Raw genomic sequence first — 12,956 nt, 5'->3', positions numbered from 1 at the left:
GCAAACTGACGAGGATAAAAGGTGACGACTAAGACCTGACTCCTTAACAAACCCCCAAGTATTGTCAAAACAACCATGAGGAATTGTTTCCCATTCATCCTGACGGCACACCCAATCCGTCCCCTCTACGAAAAAGAACCTACTCTTCCAGGCTCTATTGGAATCTGGCATTTCAGACACCAGCCTTAAATCCTTCTCCCTGACGGCGAAGTGATACATCCCTCTTGATGAAGAAAGGTGCCGAGGTCTATAACAATAGAAGAATTCATCCAAAGTAAGCTGACGATGACCTCCGCTTAAACGACCCCACAACACCTCGGCACTTATAAAAATCCTCCAGGAGTTTGGGGCAATCTGACTAATTGAGATGCCAAGGTAATCAGCTAGCTGACGGTGCAAAGCCGTCAGGGGCAATCTCAACCCGGCAGCAAACATGGCGTCATACATGCCAACGTCTGCAGTTCTTCCCGTGTAACACTTCTCACCCTCCATAGGCAGACGGATGGGAATATGGTCTGGGATTTGAAAACGGGTACGTAGTTCATTAAAAATTTTAAGCGTCATCTTTGGAGAGAATTTATTCACAGCCCAGTCCTTAGGAAGGATGAAGGGACGGCTACCTTCAGGACCTACAGAATCCCCTTCACTAGACTCCTCGACGCCTTCATCCCCGTCACTGTTCCCCCCTAATTCAACTTCACTCCCCTCGCCTACTTCTTCCTCCTGGCCGCCGTTTCCTTGACTTTCCATTTCTTCGACGGCAACATGTGCTGACGTCTCCCTCTCTGACGACCAGGAGGAACTCTCAGACTCACTACTTGAGCCTGAACCAAACACCTCGTCGTAGCCCGCTCCTTCGCGGACCGACGACTGATCACTCGACATCTACCTACAAGTGACGGGTGTAAACCAAGCACCTAGGATGACGACCTCGGTTTTAAAAAAAGAGAGAAGAAGAAATTGAAAGTAGGCGAGAAGGGAAGGGAAACTTACAAATTCTTGAGTGACGGTTGAAAAAGCAACAGCGGGAAGTGTTGCTGGAGCTGACGGAATGTGGGCGACGGATGTGCTCTCCAGGAATCAAGTGAATGAAATAGTGAAAATGAGGAGAGGGGACCACATATATATAAGCTAAACGCACGGAAGACGAAGCGACGCCCGCGTATCAGACACGGAGCCAATCCAAGCATGCCACCTGTCCTAGCATTAAATGCTAAAAATGTCAGCAGTAATGATTCTTTTCTTAGATCGAAGTGGCAGGAAGCGACGAATGCAAACTCCATAACCCGTCAGGTAAAGCCGACGGAGATATGGAGTAGGGGGCAGCTGATATGGAAGAATTAATACCATGAACTTAACCCGTCAGCTTCTGTTCTGGCTGACGGGTCAATATGTGAAGTAAGACACGCAATGATATGCATACTGACGGGCTGAAGTCCCAAGTACAACTGACGGCAATTTAAAGCCCCTAGGATACTTAACGAAGCATGAAGGCTGACGTTATCTTAGCTGAAGGGAGGTACAGGCTGACACCTTAAAGGCTGACGGTTCCATGAAGACCATAACTTGGTCATCACGCATGGGTTTGAGAAATTGCTTGTATTCCACGCCAAGTATCAGAGTCTTATAAGGAAAGGATTCCGCAATCTATGCGCATAAGGATTCCTACAAGGAAAAGACTTCTACTCCAAGGAAGAGAGGTCCACCCTTTACTACTATAAAAATCCCAATACCCTCACAAGCCAAGGTATGCATAATTGACCCCGCTCTAGCACTTTAGAGTTGTGAGAAGTTCTAACTTGACCTTCGGAGGGTATTTGGCCGGTACCACACCGGTGCTCTCTGTGAGGTCTTTTCCTTTTTGTTGTGCAGGTGCTGTTTTGAGCGTGCAAGCGTCGTGCAACTCACTGGTGAGATTTTCGGCATCATCATATACTATTCTTTTGTGTTGATAGTTGATGGGCCTCTTGTAGAACTTACAATACTGTTTTTACATTTTTCTTTTTTAATTTTTTATATTCTCTCTCCCCCCAAATGAATAAATTTATAACAAAACTATAAAAGAACCGGGAAAACGCATTAAATGTCACTAACCTCATCACACGTGCTTTACCCGTGCAATGAGGCTTTTTTGGATTTATTGTCATAATTTTTCATTCATCTCAATTTGAGACGTTTCTTTCTTCTATCTAATTAAACCACATGTATAGTGATTTTTATTTTGGACAGAGAAAATACATTCATTAAAATGTAAATAATAATTAAAAAAAAAAAAGCAGTACTAATAGATGTGAAAAGAAAGCAATTCAAACACCAACATAAATAAATCATTAAAAAAAAAAAGAGTACATTAAAAATCACTTTTTTTTAATAATTCAAAAATAAAGAAGAAGAGATTTGAAAAAAAAAAATGAGATAGAATTTAGAAGTCAAAAAAAAAGGGTCTTTATTTTTTATATATAATTTTTATTTTGAGAATTTAATTTATAAGTGGATAAAGTAATTTGAAAATCAATAGGAGAGCGACTCTATTTATTAGACAATGTTTAAGTGGGAGTTAGAGTTGTATTTTTACCGGATTGTCTATCAGTTTTGTCTCTACTTAAACATAGGAGTATAAAGATATTTTTGAATTAAAAAAAAATGAAGATCCCAAACAAGGAAAACCTCTTAAATAGTAGTATAGATAATATTTGGTACATGTTGTAATATATGTAAATAGTCCGCGTGTAAGGTAGATTGTTCTTTGCTTTCTTAAATAAATATTGAAGATTATCAAAAGGAAGTAAATTTTTTTGGGAGGGAGAGGGGGGAGTTTAAAAACAACTTTTTGAACATGCAAAATTGAAAATACAGATCATGTTTTCGCAATGCAGATTTTTAGGACATCAATTCCTAAAACCATCAAGCATTTGCTTAATGACAAAACTATCAACTTGAAAAATGCATAATTACCCTCACCTCATTGACTCTCTAGCACTAGCCACTTCTTTGCGTAAGCTGCAGGGAGGCAATGGAGAACGTTGTCGCAACAAAACACAAGAAAGAGTAGAATCCCATACACCGTACTATCCACAAAAACAAGCTTAATCGCATGTTTGTGAGCTCCGCAAACTACTTTGCTTGAAAGAGACATCTAGTGGATGAAAAATATTGACATAAATATAAAATTTTGGATATGCTAAAAAGAAAAAGTAGTAGATCTCTCATCTCTCAAATGGGCTTGTCACAAGTCAAGTTTGATTTTCTTTGGATGTAATATTTGTGTAAGGGATAATTTCGTAGAGTTAAGAATGATCAAATTGCTCACATGTTCCAAACTTGTGAAAAAAAAAAGTTAAACCTTGATAGAACCATAATAATTTAATTTTTATCCAAAATTTAGGGCATAACTGTAGCAATTGAAATCTTATAGATTAAATTGAGATATGACAAATCACAAGGAAAAAGTTATAATTTATCTTTAAAATCATTAGATTTTGTGGGCTACTTTTTTGTTCTCTCAGGGAAACTATTTGCATACTCTCTGGGAAACTTTTCACAGTCCCATATCGAAAGAATCTCCTCCCACTTTCTGCCTTATAAGCATGAGCCAAAGAAGTAGTATACCATCGGTTATTTATTGTGGGCTACTTTTTTGTACTCCCAGGGAAACTATTTGCGTACTCCCTAGGAAACTTTTTGCCAGTCCCACATTGAAAGAATCTCCTCTACTTTTTGCCTTATAAGCTTGAAGTCGAAGGAGTAGTGTACCATAAGTTATTAACGCCCAAGGAGTAGTGAACCTATAAGGCAGAAAGTAGGGGGAGATTCTTTCAATGTGGGACTGCAAAAAAGTTTCCTACGGAGTAAGCAAATAGTTTCCCTGGGAGTACAAAAAAGTAGCCCACAGATTTCATTGTGCGTCTTTAACTAGTACTTTAAGGACACATATTGAAAAATAATTTATATTCGTGTTTGATTGTGTTTGATTACACAAAAATATTTGTGTCATTAATTTATGATTTAGATGCACAAGTTCATTATAATGAGGTATATAATTTTCTTAATATTTGTACATAATTTAATATATTTATTAAAATATTATTTAATAAATATTAAATTTAAGTTAAAATATACTCCTTCCATCCCAATTTGTTTGTCTTGTTTGAAAAGTCAAACTTTTTAAGGGAACATCATCTATTATCTTGTCTACCTTATAAAAATGTATAAGTTTATAAAACTACCCTTAAATAAATTTATCAGTTTTTTTTTTTTTTAAAGTTATTCTTAATGAGTCAACGAACCCAGAACAATGAATTTGTAGAGAGTGGGCGAAAGAGCTGGGCTGGTTATGAAGCACAGAACAGTTGGCTAGGTTACGTGCAGTGATAATAACATGAACTAAAGCTCAGATAACTCCATGAATGAATGTCCGAAGAGATGTTTTATTGAGTGAACAGTGATTACAGCGTTCAGAACTACAGTAAAGTTTTTCTCTCTCTTTCTCTTTCTCTTCTCCCATCCCCCCTTATCAGTGACCCTTCTTCTTTATATAGCATCCCTTCCTATCATCTCCATCGTCTACTTGTTCTTCATCCGCGCATCTACTCAAGTGCATGTCACGTCATGTGTCTACTTTAGTTCTTTGTGAGTGGCGGTAGCTGAGGTTGCACTGTTCAGGGGTCTTCTCCACATAAATGCGGTCAGAAAAGCTGTTGCTGAGTATTAAATGCGGTGGTAGCAGCTTTTCCTTTAGATATTTTTTAGTTCTGATCATCTCCGGATCCACTCTGGACCTATCATTACCGTTGGGATTGTTAGGCAGATTAGTCGGACCCTCCACACGTTCGTTTGATCAATGCTCATCGTAGCCGAGGAGCAAGACGTCTTCGGACCAATGGTGACCTCTTCGGACGACATTCCCCCACTGCTTCTGGGCTTCTTGCTTTAGATGGGCCACCCCAACCACCTATTGATCCTCGAAAATACAATAGTCTTTAACAGGGGGTTCCGGGCCCATTAAGTTGCTTTGGGTTTTTTCCCCCCACAGTTTTCTATTCAAATAGTTTTGAAAATAAAGTAGGGGTATAATAGGAATATTAGTAAACTAATAATTTTTATTTTTAGAAACAGGAAAATATTTTAGGATATCCTAAAATGAAATAGAGGACAAACAATCTGGGATGGAGGTAATAGTTATTATTGTCCTTGGAAATATGGGAATTGCATAAACTCTTGGCAATGATATGATGTGTGACATTTATTACAACCAACCTATAATTTCTTTCCTCAAAAGAAGTACTCCTTCCGTCTCAATTTATTTGTCTTTTATTCCATTTTGAGATGTCCCAAAATAGTCCTATTTCTAAAAATAAAAATCATTAATTTACTAATGTTTCTATTATACACCTACTTTATTTTCAAAACTATTTGAAAAGAAACTAGCAAATATTTAAAAAATAATCTAATTGGAGCACCCTTTTAGTTGCCTCATTAAGAATGATTCTTTTTAAAAAATCTAATAAATTTATTTAAGGGTAATTTTGTAAACTTATACATTTTAATGAAGTAGACAAGACAATAAATGATGTCCTTTAAAAAGTTTGACTTTTCAAACATGACAAATAAATTGGGACGGAGGGAGTATCATAGACTTTTAAAAAAAAAATTATTTATTTATTAGAAAGAAGTATAATAGGATAAAGTTTCTATACAAATAGGTTTGGAGAAAGTTCCTCCAAACAACTAGGTGGCAATCTTAAACATTGACAACTGTCTTGATCATGCGTATTGCACAGGATCAATTTTAGCTTAAAATTGAAAAGTAATACTATTAAGTGACGTTACTGACATCTCTCTTAGATGTTTCTCTCACCTAAAACACTTTCTCCCTCCATCATTCCAGATTGAGATCAGACTTCAAAGTTCAAACCCCCTTTTTTCCTCTCTCTCTCCTCTCTCCTCCTCGTCGGTTCCCAATCACATGCTCTCTCTGCTAGTTTGCCCAATTCGTACTGAATCCAAACCAAAAATAACCTCCATTGCTCCCAAATTTTAGCCTTACACCAAAAATAAAAAAATAAAAATTATATCAACAAGAAAATACCTAGAATCCTTGTTGTCAAAAATAGGCTGGGGTTAATTCGCTTGTTTTATATTTCATAATCTCTTTCATGTGGGTATGTTTAGGTCTTTGACTAAGATCTTTGTGTACAAGATTTTGGGTTTTGGCCATGAACCTAGTGGTGAGTTGTTATCAAGTGCTAGTTGTTGTACAAGATCATTGTAATCTTTGTTTCTCCACTGATAAAATCTGTGATTTGTCAAAAAAAGAAAAGAAGAAGGTTAGCTTGTGCCATTACTAGTGATTTTTGCAATTTAATGTTGTTGGTAATAATTTGGATCTGGAGAGAGAGAGAGAAAGAGAAATAGTGGTTTAGGTGAGAGAAATAACTGACTGAGAGAGAAGTTTAGCAACGTTACTTTTCTAAAATTGGTCACGTGCAATGCACAAGACCAGGGTACCTGTCATTGTTTAAGATTGCCACCTATCTTTTGGAGGAACTTCCTCAAGCTAGTTTGTATAGAAACTTTATCAAGTATCATAGACTATAATAACTCCATTTTGTTTTGGGTTGAATGAGAGCGCCATTGGACCAGTCCGCCATGCAAAAAAAAAAAAAAGCATTTTTAAGAAGTTTTTTATGAGAAATTGAAAAAGTTGTAAAAAAAAAAAAAGTCACTTTTTCACTAACATATATTTTTTTTAAAAAAAATGGTTTACTAACATATACGTTAGTAAAACTCATAAAAATATTATGGCCACAATATTTTGGCAATAATTTTACAATAAATTTTTAGTGGAAAATAATACTTGCAGTCTAAATTAAAGTAGAATCATGTTAACATGTGTCCTTTGAGAATTGTTAATAAGTTATTTTAGGAAAAATTTGATACCATTTTCATGGAAAAAAATTGTTAAAACAATTAATTAATTTTTTCTTTTCACATAAAACATTTCTAAAAATATTTCATTAACTAATACTCTTAAGATATTCATTAACCTTTTTCATTAAAATATTGTAAACATATCATTACTCTTTACAATACTCTATGTATGTTTGTCATAGCATCCATGCCATCCAAGGGCGAAGCCATTAGGGAGGGGGGCAATTGCCCCCTAACTTTGTAAAAAATGCCCCCAGAGTCACTAGTCTTGGTGATATATTCCTAAATAATCCTAAGATGTTTAGCACTTTGACCCCTCTTATATGAAAAAAAAAAAAAAAAGAAAAAAAAGCAGCCCCATTCCATTTTTAAAGAAACAAACTGGAAAGTAAGTGAAAAAGATTTGCTAACACACTGTACTAAAATAAAACGAAATGTTATGTTCAAAAAAATTTCACAACAAATGGTAGGGGCTAAGCAATTACAAGCCCGCCACACGTAATGTTTAGACTATTCGAGAAGATTAAGCGGTGTCTCATGAGATTAGTCGCATGGAGCTGAGAGGTGTTTGGCAACACTAGAACCCATCTGGAGGAAAAACAAGCCATACTCATAGACTTGTCAAACATCGGGTATGGTAGCAACCTTGCCCAGATTAACATGCTAAGGGAGGAAATAAATGATTTGCTGCACTAGGAAGATGTGTTTTGGAGACAAAGGTCTAGAGCTATATGGCTCTTAGCAGGTGATAAGAACACTAAGTTCTTTCATAAACGGGTAAGCCAACGATAGAGGAAAATTCAAATCGATGGTTGATGGATGAAGATGGGATATGGAGGACGGATGAGCAGGGGGTGGGCGTGATAGCATAGGAGTACTTAAATTTTTTTTTTGCCACGTCCAACCCCAGTAATGTGGATGAGGTTCTACGTGTGGTGGAGGACGTAGTGACAGAGGAAATGAACTAGGCTCTACTTCGCCCTTTTGTCGGTGAGGAGGTGCGACAACCTTTTTTCCAAATGCACCCGTCGAAGGCACAGGGTCTGAATGGTATGTCTCCTTTCTTTTTCCAGAAATATTGGCACGTGGTGTGTGGAGATGTAACAGAGGCTGTGCTCTCCGTGCTAAACTTAGGTCATGTCCTAACGAAGATGAATTTTACCCATATTGTGCTTATTCCTAAAAGGAAGGACCCACAAACTATGTTAGATTATCGCCTCATAAGCCTGAGTAACGTGGTTAGGAGGGTGGTGTCGAAAGTGCTGGCTAATGGTGTAAAGAATATCCTACCGAATATTATTTCGGTAGCCCAGAGCGCATTCATTCCAGATTGACTTATCATTGACAATACTGCGATAGCATATGAGATGCTCCATAGGCTGAAACATAGAAGAAAAAGGAAAGGTTGGGCACATGGCAATTAAACTGGACATTAGTAAAGCTTATAATTGTGTGAGTGGGAGTTTTTATGAATGATAATGCTGAAGTTGGGTTTTTTGGCTATGTGGGTGGACCTAGTCATGCAGTGTGTGTCGTCGGCAAGCTACATGGTGTTGATCAATGGTGAGACTTAAGGCTTTATCTCCCCAACACGTGGCATTAGACAGGGTGACCCACTGTCGCCGTATTTGTTCCTGTTTTGTGCGAAGGGATTATCCGCTTTAATCCGAAAAGCTGTCAAATCATAGCATGTACAAGGAATCTCATCCTGTTGTAATGGTGTACGTATCTCCTCCTACTCTTTGCTAACATCAGCTTATTATTTTCCCCGACCACCCCCTTGGAATGCACATGTCTTCTTAACATATTGACTTCCTACGAGCAGGCATTAGGGCAAGCCATCAACCGATAGAAAACAACCATGGTTTTCAGCCTAAACATTGAACTAGAGATAAGGGAGGAGATTCGAAGAATGTTCAACGCCCAGGTGGTGATTGCTTTTGAGAAGTACCTGGGTTTTCCGATGGTTGGAGGCAAAAACAAAGTGAACACATTCGAAGATCTTCGGAGAGATAGCTAAGCGGATTACTGGGTGGAAGGAGAAGTTTATTTCAAAAGCAGGGAGGGAGGTCTTTATTAAAACAGTAGGTAGGCGATACCAACATACTGATGAGCTTGTTTCAGCTGCCGAAAGCTCTCTGCGGCAACATCAACTCCATCATAACAAAATACTGGTGGGGTCAGACGAGTAATGAAAGAAAAATACACTAGATTAATTGGAAGCGACTGTGTGATCCGAATAGAGCTAGAGGAATGGGCTTCCGTGACATCCACGCATTTAATTTGGCCATGTTGGTGAAACAAGCATGGAGGTTGCTCAACCACAAAAACTCTTTGTTTTTCAGAGTTTATAAAGGTAGGTTTTTTCCTAATGTCTACTTCTTGGAAGCTGAATTAGGAAGCAACCCGTCATACGTATGGAAAAGCTTACTGAAAGTAAGGGAAATCGTACTGGCAAGAGCTAAATGGAAGGTGGGTAGTGGAACTTCAATAAATATAATGGGTCATTAGTGTTTATCAAGACCGCTATGTCTACGTAGGGAGGAACCTGGATCGCTAAAAGTGAGGGAGCTGATGGATGAAGAAACTAGACAGTGGAATAGAGCTACGATAACCCACTGGTTTGAGCCACATATATGTGTTGATATATTGAGTGTACCCTTGCCCAACGTGCAGGAAATGATGCACTAGTTTGGAAGGAGAACAAATCCAATGATTTCTTTATTAAATCGTCGTACTCGGTGGCCCTGAGGATGTTGCAACATTCAAGTGGGGACCACTCTAACGCGGCTACTGATAAAAGAACANTAGGAAAAATTTGATACCATTTTCATGTAAAAAAATTGTTAAAACAATTAATTAATTTTTTCTTTTCACATAAAACATTTCTAAAAATATTTCATTAACTAATACTCTTAAGATATTCATTAACCTTTTTCATTAAAATATTGTAAACATATCATTACTCTTTACAATACTCTATGTATGTTTGTCATAGCATCCATGCCATCCAAGGGCGAAGCCATTAGGGAGGGGGGCAATTGCCCCCTAACTTTGTAAAAAATGCCCCCAGAGTCACTAGTCTTGGTGATATATTCCTAAATAATCCTAAGATGTTTAGCACTTTGACCCCTCTTATATGAAAAAAAAAAAAAAAAGGAAAAAAAAGCAGCCCCATTCCATTTTTAAAGAAACAAACTGGAAAGTAAGTGAAAAAGATTTGCTAACACACTGTACTAAAATAAAACGAAATGTTATGTTCAAAAAAATTTCACAACAAATGGTAGGGGCTAAGCAATTACAAGCCACGCCACACGTAATGTTTAGACTATTCGAGAAGATTAAGCGGTGTCTCATGAGATTAGTCGCATGGAGCTGAGAGGTGTTTGGCAACACTAGAACCCATCTGGAGGAAAAACAAGCCATACTCATAGACTTGTCAAACATCGGGTATGGTAGCAACCTTGCCCAGATTAACATGCTAAGGGAGGAAATAAATGATTTGCTGCACTAGGAAGATGTGTTTTGGAGACAAAGGTCTAGAGCTATATGGCTCTTAGCAGGTGATAAGAACACTAAGTTCTTTCATAAACGGGTAAGCCAACGATAGAGGAAAATTCAAATCGATGGTTGATGGATGAAGATGGGATATGGAGGACGGATGAGCAGGGGGTGGGCGTGATAGCATAGGAGTACTTAAATTTTTTTTTTGCCACGTCCAACCCCAGTAATGTGGATGAGGTTCTACGTGTGGTGGACGACGTAGTGACAGAGGAAATGAACTAGGCTCTACTTCGCCCTTTTGTCGGTGAGGAGGTGCGCAACCTTTTTTCCAAATGCACCCGTCGAAGGCACAGGGTCTGAATGGTATGTCTCCTTTCTTTTTCCAGAAATATTGGCACGTGGTGTGTGGAGATGTAACAGAGGCTGTGCTCTCCGTGCTAAACTTAGGTCATGTCCTAACGAAGATGAATTTTACCCATATTGTGCTTATTCCTAAAAGGAAGGACCCACAAACTATGTTAGATTATCGCCTCATAAGCCTGAGTAACGTGGTTAGGAGGGTGGTGTCGAAAGTGCTGGCTAATGGTGTAAAGAATATCCTACCGAATATTATTTCGGTAGCCCAGAGCGCATTCATTCCAGATTGACTTATCATTGACAATACTGCGATAGCATATGAGATGCTCCATAGGCTGAAACATAGAAGAAAAAGGAAAGGTTGGGCACATGGCAATTAAACTGGACATTAGTAAAGCTTATAATTGTGTGGAGTGGGAGTTTTTATGAATGATAATGCTGAAGTTGGGTTTTTTGGCTATGTGGGTGGACCTAGTCATGCAGTGTGTGTCGTCGGCAAGCTACATGGTGTTGATCAATGGTGAGACTTAAGGCTTTATCTCCCCAACACGTGGCATTAGACAGGGTGACCCACTGTCGCCGTATTTGTTCCTGTTTTGTGCGAAGGGATTATCCGCTTTAATCCGAAAAGCTGTCAAATCATAGCATGTACAAGGAATCTCATCCTGTTGTAATGGTGTACGTATCTCCCTCCTACTCTTTGCTAACATCAGCTTATTATTTTCCCCGACCACCCCCTTGGAATGCACATGTCTTCTTAACATATTGACTTCCTACGAGCAGGCATTAGGGCAAGCCATCAACCGATAGAAAACAACCATGGTTTTCAGCCTAAACATTGAACTAGAGATAAGGGAGGAGATTCGAAGAATGTTCAACGCCCAGGTGGTGATTGCTTTTGAGAAGTACCTGGGTTTTCCGATGGTTGGAGGCAAAAACAAAGTGAACACATTCGAAGATCTTCGGGAGAGATAGCTAAGCGGATTACTGGGTGGAAGGAGAAGTTTATTTCAAAAGCAGGGAGGGAGGTCTTTATTAAAACAGTAGTGTAGGCGATACCAACATACTTGATGAGCTTGTTTCAGCTGCCGAAAGCTCTCTGCGGCAACATCAACTCCATCATAACAAAATACTGGTGGGGTCAGACGAGTAATGAAAGAAAAATACACTAGATTAATTGGAAGCGACTGTGTGATCCGAATAGAGCTAGAGGAATGGGCTTCCGTGACATCCACGCATTTAATTTGGCCATGTTGGTGAAACAAGCATGGAGGTTGCTCAACCACAAAAACTCTTTGTTTTTCAGAGTTTATAAAGGTAGGTTTTTTCCTAATGTCTACTTCTTGGAAGCTGAATTAGGAAGCAACCCGTCATACGTATGGAAAAGCTTACTGAAAGTAAGGGAAATCGTACTGGCAAGAGCTAAATGGAAGGTGGGTAGTGGAACTTCAATAAATATAATGGGTCATTAGTGTTTATCAAGACCGCTATGTCTACGTAGGGAGGAACCTGGATCGCTAAAAGTGAGGGAGCTGATGGATGAAGAAACTAGACAGTGGAATAGAGCTACGATAACCCACTGGTTTGAGCCACATATATGTGTTGATATATTGAGTGTACCCTTGCCCAACGTGCAGGAAAATGATGCACTAGTTTGGAAGGAGAACAAATCCAATGATTTCTTTATTAAATCGTCGTACTCGGTGGCCCTGAGGATGTTGCAACATTCAAGTGGGGACCACTCTAACGCGGCTACTGATAAAAGAACATGGAAGGCAGTATGGTCCCTCAACACTCCCCTAAAAGTTCAAACTTTCCTCTGGCGCGCTTGCTCTAATATCCTGCCAACCTGTGACAACCTCCACGCAAAGAGAGTGCAACTAGACTCGACTTGTCTCATTTGTAAACAGCAGTGCGAGACAGTTGGACATATCCTGTGGGAGTGCCCGTTTGCATGTAGTGTATGGGCGTTGGCTAAAGGGAAAATCCATAAGAGCTCAACTAGTGCACCAGACTTCTTCCTCTTAACTCGGACTATGGTGCAGCGTTTGAATCAGACTGAGTTGGAACAGTGGGCTGTGATAGCATGGGGTATATGGAATGCTCGAAATAAGTTTTGTTTTAAGAACACCCATGCACACCCTGGGACTACTCTACGTGGTACA

The sequence above is a fragment of the Quercus suber genome, unplaced genomic scaffold (genome assembly GCF_002906115.3).
Source record: "Quercus suber isolate HL8 unplaced genomic scaffold, Cork oak 2.0 scaffold_66, whole genome shotgun sequence".
Lineage (NCBI taxonomy): Eukaryota > Viridiplantae > Streptophyta > Magnoliopsida > Fagales > Fagaceae > Quercus > Quercus suber.
This window is presented reverse-complemented; position numbering follows the sequence as displayed.